The sequence below is a fragment of the Seriola lalandi genome, unplaced genomic scaffold, assembly GCF_002814215.2.
Source record: "Seriola lalandi dorsalis isolate HSWRI2012SDOR001 ecotype SW California unplaced genomic scaffold, Sedor1 jcf7180002054921, whole genome shotgun sequence".
NCBI lineage: Eukaryota > Metazoa > Chordata > Actinopteri > Carangiformes > Carangidae > Seriola > Seriola lalandi.
In genome coordinates, this window is record NW_019525473.1 from 1,036,844 (window position 1) to 1,052,604 (window position 15,761).

The following is a 15,761-nucleotide window of genomic DNA, read 5'->3' on the forward strand; positions in this document are numbered from 1 at the left end:
GGGGGTTCGAAATCTGAGTTCAGCATCTTTCAATTTCTAACACTTTTTGGCATGTTTGTGTCTCAGTCTGCCATTAATTGCAAAACCATCCACCCATAACAATATGAGTGTCTGAGATGCTAACTGCAGCCTAAATCAAAGCCAATCCTTCATGAGGCAAAAAACAGAAAAAAACAGCCTACAGAAATGGACCAGTGGTTAGTTAGGATTCCATTTCAAATTCATGAATTGAATTTCAAGCAGTTTCCCCAAATTGGCTGAGCCGGACCGCAGCTCTGCTCTGTATTGTCAAGGCATTTCAGAAGCAGTAATTGGATAATCCGTTTTAAGATGGCTATGAGGCTCCAAACTTATGAAAGTGAGGGATCTTCCAAATGAATGAGGATGGTGCTGAGTAATACTGTCGTCTCAAACAACACATACAGTGACCTTGAGACGAGCAAAGTGTGAAAGTCTTCCTGCCCAAAAGTGCTACATTGAGATTTCAAGTTCACTTCTTCTCTATAGAGATCGCTTGTTAGCAGAGAGGGGTTCTTATTCATTCCCCTCACATTGGACTTTATCTTAGAGCAGTTTATGCTCCACTGCCCAGTTTCCAATGGCACTTTTGTGGCCAAGTCTCAATCCTTACTGCACTCTCCTTAATTCGCTTAGAACAAATATAAAAGCCACAAATTGATGTTTTCTTGCGACATACCTAATAGCCAAACGAAGCAGCTATTGTGGCTTGTTGAAATTGTAATTGTCAGTGAACAACTGAGGAAGAAGGAAGGATTTCTCTGTCTATTGAAGGAGGCATTTCACTACACAGTGACTTCATTCATTCAGTTTAGGAAATGTGCATATTTCACACACAAAGCCAGCTCTTAACAGCAGCTTTCAGACTCTTCTGAGATGTGTTCTGCTTTCCATGGAATCCCCCTCTTTTCAACATCCTGTTGATTCTTCTGTAAAGTGCTGGTGATTGGTCACATAATCAGCTGTGCTTCTAATATTTAGAGCAGAAATTGAATCCACCTGCTGTTTATTCACTAGGATTTATTCAGCAAAAACAAGCCATTAGCTTCTATTCATCAGACTGGCTGTTCTATTCATTTCCTCAAGAAGAATACAAGCAGAGTGGTGGGGGCACATTTCTGAGGCTGTCAACACCGTTTCCTGCTAAAATCTTGAGTTCTCATATCAACATCAACCATAGGAGGGGGTGAAGTAGGTGATGGTGAGGGGGATTGAAAAGCCAGGTAAGAGGAAGAACAAGATTCATCTTAATCCTTTTGAAGGGCCAAATGAGTGACTGTTTTAAAAGCTTTCCTACCAGGGCTGAAATATTAATATTTGCTGCTCAGGAACCTTGCCAGTATCCTTGGAGTGAGGCAATGATAATTATTAATGACTTTCATTTTTAGGCCACTGTGCTGGATGTTCAAAATGCCTACAACCTTAAGAGGGGAAGTAAAGCACAGCGTTGCCTTCTATAAGGAGTCAGTGGACTAAACATGAACAATCTCTTATCTCAATCTCAATTCTCTTATAGCAGTTGGAGCTCATCTTGCTGATTTGTTTACCTCAGCGGTTGTGCTCTAGATGACTTATTCATGAACGTAAGGAAAAGCACATCACTCCAGGAGATTCCACGCTTTCATATGAATAGTCTGATCAGGCTCTTTTTTTACTCATCAATGCTTCAGGCAAGGGTGTCGTTCGGAACAGCCAGCATCACTTCTTTGTCACTGAGAGACATTGTTTGAGTAAGCAAGAGGTCCTTGAAGATACAAAAGCAATGTTCTACAGTCTTTAAGCCGTATCAATGGCATAAGAACCGTAGACTGTAAGTAAAGATGGATGTAGCCTCAATGACATCACCCATAGGTTTCTGAAAAGCAGTTTTGACGCTGCTCCACTGTCACCATCTTGGCAGTGCCTGACTCCGCTCCTAACTCTTGACTAAATCCAAAAATGGGTAAAGAGGTGGGGCGGGTGTCGAGCCGAGACTTCTGTGCATGACGATTTGTGCCAATATGCTCATCCCCCTGTCACTCATAGTGACTGCAACCTTCATCATGCGGAACTTTAAGCCTTAATAAAATGTAAACAGATAAGTTATATAAAAGTTCACCTCCCATACAGTTGTCTTGAAGGAGGAAATTAACTATAGAGACCCAAACAGTTTTGAATTTTGAACACTGAAATCAAACTTCATTTGTTTACTCACCAAGAGCCGTCTCCAGCGATGGAAAACAACACAAATGTCAATTTTTCTGTTTCTTCTTTTTCGGTCACTTCTTTTCTTCTACTTAAGTTAGCATGCTAACCAGCTAGCCGCAGCCCATCACGTCTCATGATACTACTTTACGACTTACTACTACTGTAACGTGAGTATTGTGACTTAAAATAAATTTTACTCAAGTAGAAGTAAAATAACTTATGTCAAACTGTACTAATGGATAAACATTTTACTGTGTAACATTTTTTAAAGGGGGAAGGGGTGGTTGTAAAAATGTTTTATGGCAAACAATAAATTCCAGTCAGGCTCTTTGCAGCCTGTGCATACAGCTGATTACAAAAATACACAGTTGACACTTTATTGGGTTTTATCTAGCTAAAACTACTGCAGTCAAATACAACGGTCCTGCAATAAAGCTTCCGTTATAATAATCATTAATTGTTGTAGAGAGGTGTTGATTCAACATTATAATAATTTTAGAGGATGTACTGTAGTGTGTAGTCTTCGGTGTTGTTTTGACGTGTATTGCATTGTACAGCTCAGAGAGGTGTGTCTGTTATTTAGCTTATTTTCATTGGTATAAATGGAACAAGATAATAAAAAGAACAGGACACTACAGTGGGTTGTCCATAGACTTTATGTAGCAATATCAAGTTACATAAATGAGATAGCAATTATTATAGAACTAACAACAACAGAAAAGGGGGAGATGTTATTACAAGAATACACTGTTAAAGGTTTTGCCAGAATGTGTAAATAATTACAAGACTTTTTCTATGTTAGCTTTAACCAACAACATAAATTTGACAATAAAATTGTGCAAGTTTGTTCCTTGAAAAACCAAGAGTGTTCTGTAGTTAATGGGAAATGCACTCACTGCTGTTACATCACTTAAGGTTGATTTAAAATTCAGTTCAACTATGATCACAAATTGCAAAGGCACATCAAACACATTATTCAATCACAATAAATGTAGTTATGAATAAAGCTAATTTACATGAGCTGTGCTACTCTGACATTTTGCAAGTCTCCATCAAATGAAAGATGATACAAGGACATAAAATATCAGTTACTTAATTTAAATATTTGAAAATCTAAATGTCAAATCTTCACTAAAGAGTTTGTATGGCTATACATAAGACTGAAGTGGAAACAGCAGTACACATCTGTTACAGGAGTCACATTTTGCTCCTGGGTGAACTTCTGGTTGGCCAGTTCCAGCTGTTTCCTATTGAAGACACTTTCGATGTCAAATACAGGAATAGCCTACTTTCACCTGTGAATGTGTTCACTATATTTTTACTTTTATATTGTTAGTACCATCATCTATCTAACAGCAGCAGAAATGAAGTCAAAGACAGGAAATTTAGTTAAGACGTGGGGGATCACATACACCAGCTTGGCATGTGTATCACATACAAATACCTTATCAGGACAGGTGCATGAATGTTAGCTTCAGTGAAGGACTACTGTGTATGAACTTACAATATTAAATGAAAAAACTGCAACAAATATTCTTCAATACATTGTGTATTGTACATAAGAACACACATCTACCTTTTTTGTGATATAATCATTTTGTGAATGAACAGCATTTCTAAAAAGAGAGTCTGGCGTGTGTGTATGACTCATCTTAAAACAGTCTTCTGCGCTAACAGAAGGTCCTCATACTGAATATCAGACGCACCAAAGTGGAAGAGAGACATCGGTGTAACAGCATTACCGACAGTGGTTCATTTCAAAGTAACCTAGAGGAGAGATTTCCTTTTTTGGGTTTTCCACGCACTTCACATTAAGATGAGGAAGTTTTACTCCCCAGCTTGCAGCAATTTAAATGTTATACTTAACCGTAGTGTCGGTCACAACTTTGATCATATCATGGTGTTTGATCTTCTAATCTTTCATTGCAGTAAATAAATCGTACAACCTGTGAATTTGTTTACATTGTTGATTTGAGTGTGCAAGAGTTGCACACAATTTATTCAGCAGTTTCACTTCCGATATATAGCATGTATTCATCCAACTACCTAATGAGAACATAGGAATTTAACGTTACTGTTTTAATCACATTTAACTTACCTAAACATAATGTTAACCTGAAAAATCACAACATCCCGATGGACCATTGTATTAACCTACATTATTGCAGCACATCACAGTAATGCAATACACTTCAACTTGGTCACATATGCCACAGACACAAGAAAAACATCGTTATCTGAATGTTTTTGATCTGTTTTTGAATAGTTATCATTACATTAACATATGGGTTAACTGGTTACCAGCCCAACAGGGTCCGGTACCATTAGCATAGCAAAGATTAGTCAAGTCAAGCCAAGTCAACTTGGTTAGCAAAGTGAATCTGTAATTCAACTGCTCCCCAAAACAACTAGAGAAAAATACACTAACGTTTGTGGTCAGTGTACATAGCAAAGTAAAATGCTTCAGTAAAAAAAGTGCAGTGCACTACACACAAAAAACGACTTTGTTATAGTAATGAGAGTTAATCTAACACAATACTTCCACTACTGGTATTACTTCACTCTGAGCACTAGGATGAAGCATCTATCAGCTCATTTGGGTTTCCAGCCACAACTTAATTGAGTTCACTGATCAGTGCTCTCATCAGCCTCGTTTTAAGCCACAGTATGCAAAAAAAAAAAAAAGCTCAGACAAACCCACATGCGACGTGCCTAGCACAAAACAGCAGAAAAAAAGTTAACAACTAGCTGTTGAAAATATTGGAGATATTTCCCACCAATATTTGGTCAGGACAAAACAGAGAATAAGGTGGAGTAAATATTGCACTACTGGACTTTTGTAGCTCTTAGAAACATGACTCAAAATAAGCATTACTGGTGCTCCATGTCTGCTGGATGTGTAAACAGGCAAATAATAAAGTCAATAAACTGATTCCTGGCTATTGGTCCTACCAGACCGAGTAAGGCTGTAGATATTCATTCATTTGGAGTTATGATTCTGGCCACCTAGTGAATATAAGTCCAATATTCACTCTCTTTTAGCTCAGTTTTAGCGCTCTGTGAACACCTGAAGGAAATATCTGGTTATTCATTAGCTGCTAAATATGCTCAGCTCACCTGCTAGTCGCTAACTCTGTCTGTCTTCTAGTTTGTTCTGAGCAGGAACTATACAGTGGGTTTATAGTGTTTTGGTTGTACTGCAACAGCGGGGCCAGCTCTATAATCGCGAATGTCACTGACTGATTTACTGAGTGACTGACTGATGAAATGTCCACTGCTGGTCAGCAGAGTGCCGAGCTGCAGTCTATCGAGCCGCTCTGGTTTCCTGGCTGCTGTGGAACTGCAGGGAAGAGGAGGAGCACTTCCAACACACTGAGCCTCGCCTCCATTATAGCAAATAAACTACTTTAATTCCATGTATCATTATTACTAAAGGAGGCAGAGAAATAACTAAACATAAGACACACTGAGCAGAGAGAGCAGGAGAGGGGGGGAGAGGGAGAAGTCATCGCTAACGAGGCTTCGTACTAACGACTATAACCAACTCTACATATCAAACAGAGGGAGGTAGACATAAAGGCCTGCCTCTAATAAAAGTCTGTTACATTTTATTGTGAATCCCAGATGGAGGCTGTGAGCTGTGTGAGAGACAAAATAAGAAACATAGTCTGTCTCAAGGCGCCGTCACAGTTATAAAATCAGGATTTGACCATAGGCAGTCCAGACATAGGATTTGACCTAGTCTGGTTAACTGAAAAAAGCTGCTGCTGTGGCTAGTGAGGGTGAACCGACAGGACAGGACAGCTAAACACTAAGCTGGAAATCACTATACAGCTCCATAAACCAAAGGGAGCTTCAGATTACATTGACAATTCTCTCTGTCACATAGTTTCCATATTGTCACTTGACACATTTTTGCTATAAATACATCAATAATAAATCAATATATAATACAGAATGTGTATTAAATATGAATTTGTTTATGAATTTACATAGTCTTGATTTAACACTGAACTTTCCTCTCTGTCTCTTGGCAAAAATAATGATGACAATTTGTACACTGTTATGGCAACATATCCTTTGGCGTACTTCAGTTTGGAGATAACTGGTTCATTTGTTCCTGAGGATGACATTGCACACCACCCACTAACATGCACCTCCATGCAAATAAGTATATTTTTAATTGACCTCACATCTGAGCACAGCTGCCAGCCTAAGAAGATAATTATGAGAGGGTCGTGCTAATGATGTCTTTAAGTTTCAGTGCCCTTCGTCACCCAGTCAACTTTGACCTGAGGAATAGTTTGCAATGGTATGATTGTAAAAAGTTCAATTAAACTGTAATTTGAGGCAGAGACCACAGAATAATTGCAAGACAGTGGGTGGTCGTTTAGTTCAGTTTGAGCATGCCTAATAAGCAGTCTGTCTCTCTTCTCACCAGCTCTTAGCATCTGTTCCCTGATGTGAGATGTCGCTGAATAATGACAAGAGGCAACAGAATCATACTGTGTTTATGAATTATGTCTGGTATTTAGAGAGTTTAGAGAAAAATAATGCAGAAATTATGTTTGTCTGAATATAATTGGTTAGCAGTGCCTTAAATGTGGTGGTTAGATTTTAAACTACCTATTTAAAATAGACAGAAACCACATATTTTACATCTACTTAGAAAGAGGAAGGCTGGATGTTTGTAGAGATTGACTTTGCATCATTGCTTCTGGCTAAAGAGCTCAAATACAACTCCCTTGGTCTTGTTAAACATCAGACACAAGTTCTTAGAAAAACCTCAACATCTTCCATCTTTGCTATATCTATATTGGCCATAATTACTGGAAGCATACTGCACTGGATATTAATACACATCTCTTCTATCAAGGGGCAATTGCTCTTGGGGATTTCTGTACAAATGCTTTCTTTCATGAACTTACTGGGAAAACAGTTAAAAAGGAAAAAAATGATTAATGCATTGATGATAGGAAAGTGCAGTGTCCTGTGTTATCCTATGAAATAGAATCGACTGTTTGCAATCACCAAAATAGCACAAGCCATTACTGCCCTGGAACCACGCAAAAACAAATCCCTCCAAAACTGGTGACAATTACCCCTGCACCTCAGATTCCTTCACCTGAGTCAAATAAATAACGTGCTTGTTTCTGGAAGTTGTTCACAATAAACTATGGCCAGGATGGCTGTACATATAACACACTGAGTAATTGAGTCCACCATGCATATTTATGACTAACTAGACACCCTGTCGGCCCCTGAATTTATTGGGGAGGGATGTGGTTTTGGCGGAGGCTCTACTTTGCAATATACAGTTTTATAAAAGGGCTTTAGCAAGTAAATCAGTCAATCTGTCATCCCTATAAGAATTGGGATACATCAGCAGGCTGGCTGCATGGTCAACAGATCATGTTTCTGTAGGCAAGAGCTCTAAACAGCCCTTCGGAAGGAAGTGGTCACGATGAGCCACATGCCACAGCAAGAATGAAGATGCCGGTTCATAAAAATACTTCAAAATACAGCAAAGAAAGCAAATTCAAACACTGCATGGACATAATATCACCTTATAACAGTGGTTTCCAACATGTGGACCGCGTCCCACTGGTGGTCCAAGAAGGTATTGGATGTTGGTCGACAAATCATTTGCAAAACACTATAGTTTTGGTGAAAATATGTAATTATAGAAAAAAATATATATAAATAATGTTTTTAAAAAACTCTCAAAAATACATACGTATTTGTTACCCATTTCAGTCTGATTCCGCCCTAAAAATTACATCCATGGCAAAACTGGAGAATCAAGATGGATAGCTGGTTAGCAACAGGAAGAGTTCAAAGGAAAGAGAGTCAAGAGAAATATGGTGAATCTACAAGTGATTTCTCCACATCAACCAGACAGAAAATTTGAGCTTCCTACGTGTTCCCCCTGCTTTCAGTTCAATTGTGAATGTTAGATTAAAATAAAAAGTGCTCTGAAAAGGCTTTATTTTGCCTCTGAACCACTGACTTACAAAGTTGCCTTTAGCATTTGTTTGGAGTTGTAGCCACCCAGTGCTTATACCAAACACTCTAATATAGGTTACCTTAGTTAGTCTTTGGCAGTCTGCTGCTTTTTTGCAGAAAAAGCTGCTGGCTAAAAAATGAGGTTGATGAAAGCTGAGGTTGTGGGGCGGACAACCAAAACAACGAACTACAAGACTCAAAGGCTACATAGAACTGTGTGGGACTGCAAAGTGACATGTCTCTAACAATCCTATACACAAATTGTGATTTGGGTTAAAATAAGTACTTCCTCGACATTACACAGTCTTGGTTGTCATGATTTTGTTTATCCATCCATTCGCTACAACCTCTTTCTGATGTGGACATTGTCGCTCTTTATACCACGTCACATAATTATTACGACCACCAAATGTCGCCTACCAGTTATATATGTGTATTGTTGGTCTCTATTACTATAACTCAAGAACAACAACATGCTGTTATCTCTGTAACTTTATCAACACACCTCGTCAGCTTGACATTACTGAACACACACTGACCCCACAGTCCCACAGCGCCACTCCTTGGTGCACTCCGGCCATTACATCTCTGCCTTTTAGCTAAGGGTTTCGCTCCTCTGATAACGCAAATAGAACCTGTTTCACATTATAAGAACTGCATTTTCAGCTCGGAGCATGAATTATTCAGGACATAACAAGAAACACTTTTTTAAAATGTCCAGTCTATTTGGAGGGTTAACCACTCTCCCTGACCTGGTGACCTGTGACGTCGGCACCACCCTCAGATGAGATCGTTTGCAGCGCAATTGTCCCCCAGGTGTATCCACCACATAAGAGCGTGGTGTGTGTGCGTTGTGCACGATCGTACCTTGTGTCTTTGAAGGTATGATCCAAACCTTCTGCCCAGGAGTCAGAGTGGGCAGAGTCTGTGCCCGGTGTCGCCGGTTGAAGGCTTGCTGCTGCTGTGTTTTCAGGGCTGCATCCTTTTCCCTAAATGACTGCAGATCTGGCCACTGTGGCTGTAGCTGTCCAGCTGAGATGGGAACTGGGGTTCGGATCCTCCTCGCCATCATCAGTTGTGCTGGGGAGCTCCCTTGAGCGAGGGGCGTAGCCCTGTACGCCAGCAAAGCCTTGTGAAAGTCCCCTTCCTTGCTGAGAAGTAACTTAATAGTCTTTACAGCCCTTTCAGCTTCTCCATTGCTGCGTGGATACCTGGGGCTACTTGTCACGTGCTTGAAGTCAAAGTCGATTCCAAACTGAGCAAACTCATGGCTGGAGAATTGTGGACCATTATCTGAGATCAGAACCTCTGGGCACCCTAACCTTGTGAAGACAGCTTTGCACCTGTCAATCACTTGTTTGGCTGATGTGCTGCTGGTCAAGTTGCACACCTCTATGTATCTGGAGAAATAGTCAATTAAGACCAGATAATCTCCATTTCTCCACTGAAAGAGGTCAGCTCCCACTCTCTGCCATGGTCTGCTTGGTAAGTTTGTTGTGATAAGTGGTTGAACTGGTCTTGGGGTTTCCATAGTACAGGTCTCACATCGTTCCATCATCTGCTTTATTTGTGATGTGATACCTGGCCACCAGAACGATTCTCTTGCCCTGGCGAGGCATTTGTTGATTCCTTGATGCCCTTGGTGAAGTTTCTGTAGTACATCCTGTCTCATGTGGTCTGGAATAAGCAGTCTCTCACCTTTCATAATCAGTCCTTCAGCCTCATGCAGATCTGAGTGCTCTGGCCAATAGGGAAGTAACAGTTCATGGACTTGTCGCCTGTGATCTGGCCACCCCCTTTTTATGAGGCCAGTGAGGCGTCTGCATGTGTCATTCTTGTTTTGAGCCTCTTTGATTTGATCCAGTTTTGTAGTTTTTGCAGGAAGCTGGGCCATCACACTGTGAACGTACGCCTTACATTCTTTTTCCAGGTCCTCTTCTGCCTTGGTGAACATTGTTGGCAGTGGTGCTCTCGACAATGTGTCAGCAATTATCAGATCCTTGCCTGGCACATGTATTATGTCAAATTTGAACCTGAGCAGTCTCAGCCGGAATCTGAGTATCCTTGGTGGAAGGTCATCCAATGCCCTTGACTTGAGGATTGTGATAAGGGGCTTGTGGTCTGTGCGTATTGTGAAGTCCAGGCCATACAAATATCCACACAGCATAGAGGTGTGCAACTTGCCCGGGTCACTGCGAGGGCCTCCTTCTCTATTTGAGCATACCTTGATTCTGCTGCACTCAGGCTCCATGAGATGAATACAACTGGCCTCCAGGAGCCATCTGGTTGTTTCTGTGTCAACACTCCCCCCAGCCCGTAGGTGGAAGCATCTGCTGACCACCAAAAAGGTCTCTCTCAAAGTAGCAATCAGGATAACGCTGGTAAGTAACTCACTATGGAAGAAAACAAACTGGCAAAGTGAAAAGGGACAAACCGGGCATAAATACTGTGGGGATAACGAGACACAGGTGACACACATCAGGGAAAAAGCAGGTAATCACCCAGGAGAAAGTAAAGACACAAGAGGGAAACTACCAAAATAAAACAGGAAATAAAACACTAAGACCTGGGGACCGTTGTGACAATACTCCTTGGCGCATTCCTGCCATTACAATATGAATCTATATAAAGATCAAATAGCAAGAACTGTTCCCTGTGTCTGTCTTCACTCTCTGATTGGAGTTGCTGTAGTGGATAAAGTGGTCCCAGCATTACATATCAGAAATCCAAAATCTTCAATATCGGTCTGGCTGGATTTACTTCAAGAATAACAGCACCATGGACACACAGAGAACAGCAGTAGCTGGAAGAGGAGCACAACGAGCTCAGCTTCCAGCTCACCTGCAAAACTATAAATATATATCCCTCATGCCTTATACTGCACCCCTCAAAGATGACAGTAAAAGTGCCAGTGCACAGCAGCTCCAGTCCCTCAGCGTGCAGACCAAGACTGCCACTACAGATTACCAGCCACACACTGCACTTGGGCCCCTTCCCTGTCTCCCCTCGCAGTCGATAAGGTAAGTCAATGGGACATGGCAGTGACTGCTAGAAACCCACCTGGCCAGCTGGACATACGTGTCCCCAGTCACCAACCTCCTCTGAGCAGACTGAATACAGCTTCAGCGTAAATGGGCCTGGTCCTCCTACTTTACAGCAATCGACACATCTCAATTCAGGTGTGCCGTTCAACCACTCACCTTGGCTGAACTCCGAATCAGGCAGCAGCACCACTCTGCAGCAGCTGTTACCCATACAGCCAAGACAACCTACTCAGCCTGAAGATAAGCTGCCACTAACATCGCTGCTGTGCACAACAACTGCAGCATTACAGTCTCCAGCAACAAAAGCCTGTACACCAGGCCAAAGACAGAAAAGCTACATGTTGACTCAGTCCCTACCACCAACAGTAACTTCTGCACTGCTGTTCGGAGCAGTTTCTAGGCCGCCAGCTCCCACTGTGACAAGTATGGTCATCTAAGTGATGCAGGCAGTGGGTCACGTGAGCCAACAAATGTCTGCAGTGGTACCGCACTGCTTATCAGCCAATTCAGCCTGTGTCATTGCATGTGGTGATCATGCATAAGCCTACACCAGTGACACCTGCATATCCAGCATATCAATATACTCAAGCTATGCCTCCAGCATAGCTATGCCAACAGCATATCCTACATATCAACCCCAGACTGCAACAGTGCCATATCCTGCACAACAACTACCTGCTGCAGCTATGGTTCAGTCAGTGGGCCATGATCCAGCAGGCACACCTCAGCAACTTACATAGCAATCACCATGCACACCGGGCTCCAGCAGGCATCTCTACACAGCCAGTATAAGTAGGTGCCTCAACATCAGCTGAGCCATCAACCACAACTGGGTTATCAGCTATCAGCCTGCCCCACTGACTCAGCCAACTTATCATCCTGTGCTTCCAACACCTGGTCCAACACCATATCAGCCCATACAATATGCCCTCCAGCTCCAGTATACATCACCACAGACACCATACACTCTCCAGATTCCCAGGCAGCCAGTCCCAGTTCCTGAGCTGCCTAACTTGGTCCACAACATTGAGAGAGAATCCGCTGACTTGAAGATGGCACTGGATCCCCTACTAGGTCCCCACACAGAATTTTCTGAACATCACAAATATTGTGTTCCTATGGAGCACCTAGTTCTGGACGAAGCCAGACTAATGGCCCTGTCCTGCGGACAATATGCCATGCAGGCCTTACAGCGGCAATATGGGCAGCCACATCAACTCACACAAAGTAAGACTTCAGCGATCCTGAATTCTCCTCTCCTACTAGTGGGAATGCTGAAATCACTGGAAGGGCCTAATGGGATGGAAGTGATGTGGATGATGTGATGTTGATCAGCTCCTTAGTAAGCTCCCTAAGCAAATGAGGGATGGCTTCATGGAGCACCTACAGGCCCAAGGTCGTCTCAACACAAACAGCCTAAACCCATACAACCTTCGAGACCTCTCTGACTGGCTCAGGGTGAAGGCCGAAGTTCAAAGACTGTCTGCAAAAATGGAACAGCACCATCGGACTGAATGTGCAGACGCCCAAAAGAGATAGGCGGGTTTCTGCAACTAGGCATCGCAAACTGGCCTCTCTGTTTATCATGGTTCTGAAAAGCCCAAATCTGATAGCCATCAGCCTGTGCAGATGCTTCGATCTGACGCCAAGCAGCAGAAGTATAAGAAGATATGTCTCTTTTATAAGAGTGCCAAGCAATATCTAGCACATTGTCCAAACATAGTCCAGTGCTCAAAAAAAGAGGAGGTCGAGAAGTGGATAGCAAGGCCATCATTGTTGTAACTGCAGTCGCCCGAGCCACAAGCAAGAGAGCTGCACCATGAAGAAAGCATGCAGTGAATGTCAGGAGGTTCACCCCAGCGATCTCCATGCCATCGCCAAGCCAGGTCCTCATGTCTACCTCATCACGCCAAGGGATCACGCATTGCTCAGTAACTCCAAGCAAGGAGGAAAGGTATCTCAAAGTGGTGCCAATCATCATTCGCCATGGGAGCAAGTCGCTGAAAACCTAATCTAACCTATTATCCTGGAGGATGGAACTGAACGAATGATAATACTACCTGCTGCCACTCAACACTTGGAGCTCAAAGGTTAAGCTGAGTATCTCCGTCTTCAAACAATCCATCAAGATGTGGTTCACCTCACTGGTGCATCAGTCGACTTCTATGTGACTCCTCTGACTTGGATTGTCACCAGAACCAATACTTCAATACCAAGTCAATGCCACGTGGCAAAAAACTGGACAGTACCTGTTTTTTCATGGTATCGAAGGCACCGAAAAGTACCGACACAGGATGATATTGGTAGTCACTCTCTTAGGAAAGTAACATAAGATTGACATGGTATTTAGGGACGCAGTTGAATGAGTGCTCGTCGTGCCTGCTCGCGCATTAGGGCTCATTGTGCACAAGCAGGATGTCCTTACCTGTATGAGCAACTTATCTCATGGTGCAAAAGTGTACCTTAAAAGTGACAGTAGTCTACCAAAAAAGTGTAAAAGAACATTAACACTAATTACCGCGTCACTGACAACATTGTCATGACAACAGCACTGTTTATTTTAAATTCTTGAAGGCTCTATGCCATTGTTCTTTGTTTTTTGTTTTTTTATTCGTATCAACAAAGGACTGAAAAGGAAAGTACATGGAATTTATTGTGTTTTTTTACCGTGGTATTGAAATAGGTATCGAGAATCGTGGAATTTCACTGGTATTGGTCTCGACTACTAAATTTCTGATATTGTGACATCCCTACCTCTGACACAGCCTTCAGAACAGCATTTGATTGAAAGGCGCCTTCACAGCAGGTCAACTAGCCCTGTCAGAGCAATCGTATCCCGTGACAGCATTTCTAATCGCCACCTGAGCCTAAGCCTCTGCTCCATGTTAAGTATGCGCCGCCACTTTAAGCCACTGTCAAAGCAGTCATGCCAACACTCCACAGCACCAAGCAACGACTGTTAAAGGCACCTCTCAAGGCTGAAATCTTCTAAGCAGATATCCAAAGACTTATAGATGGAGTTTGTGTCACCATACTCAGCCCAGATGAGGTGAACAATTCCAACGAGTCATGGTTCATTCCTCATCACCTTGTCCACCACAACAGCAAGGATTGCGTGGTCTTTGACTGCTCTTTCTCTCACCATGGTCTCTCCCTCAGTGAGATTGGACAGTAGGCTGCTGCTGTTGCAGGTTTGTTTTTTACATGAGGACAAGCCCTTGCTGAGATTCATTTAGAGAGAAGGGATGAGCCACCTGATAATGGCAGGTCTTGCCATTTGGCATGACAAGAAGTTTGTGCTGTGTGATGAGCATTGACGTTAGCTCAACTGTCCTCCCTCATTCATCAAGAGCTTGCTCTAAGTATAACACAGACCTTTCTATGGCCGGATTCCACCACACCACGATTCAGGGACCATCATTACTGAAACATTGGGGAGTCATCTTTAAGTGTCTCACGATTCGATGTGTCCACCTGGAAATGCTGACCAGCCTTGATGCAGATGGTTTCCTCTTACCACTGAGGCAGTCCCCATCTTAGGTTCTCTGAGCTGAAGGAGGCGTTTGCAGCAATGGAGCTGCATCTGCAAGAGAGACTTGCCAAGCAACTGTTCAAGTTTCATTTTAATCCACCAGCAGCTCCCCACTTCGGTGGTGCTTGGGAGCGTGAGATACAGTCTGTCAAGAAAGCTCTGCAGGTGGTCATTGGCCCTCAGTCTCTCCAGAAGTCCTGCTTACACTCTTGATCGAGGTGGAAGACATTCTTAATGTCTAGCCCTTTGGGTATGTGTCTTCTGACATCGCAGATCTTGATCCCATCATGCCAAACATGTTACTGATGGGATGGTGGAGGCAAGTGCCTGGAGTTTGCTCCAGACACACTGACCAGGATATGGTGATGTCATTGTCAAATGATGGTGGACCACTTCTGGACACAATACCTCAGAAGCTACTTGCCATCTCTTCAAGTCTGACAGAAGTGGCAGCAACACGCTGATGATCTCCTCCAGGACACTGTGGTGATGATTGTTGATCCTCAGTTGCCACGTGCTCACTGGCTGGACTTCTGTAGCACATTAGGGAATTCATCTTGTTTACTTAATAGCCATGCTATTGAGGGGGCGGCTGTTGTAAATTCCCTACCTTTTCCTGTTATAAACCCCCTGTTAAATTATTACACTGGGTTATTTGTTGTTGATTTATTCAAACCCATTTTAAGCCAGCCCAGGTGCATTGTAGGGTCCTAAGATTATTCTAGGAGCTATTCTGTTTAAATGGCTAGTAAGGGATATTGCTAGCGTGATAATAACTTGATGTCTTTAGTATTTAAATTTTAATCTGGTAAATACTATTTCCGTTTTATTTGTTTTACAGTAAACTATTTCTCTGTTAAATTCATCTGTCAGTAGACCAGTCATCGCCATGCCGGTGTCCTGTTGAAGATGTATGTCCTGCCGATCCTCTAAATCTATATAAAGATCAAAGCGCAAGAACTGTTCCCTGTGTC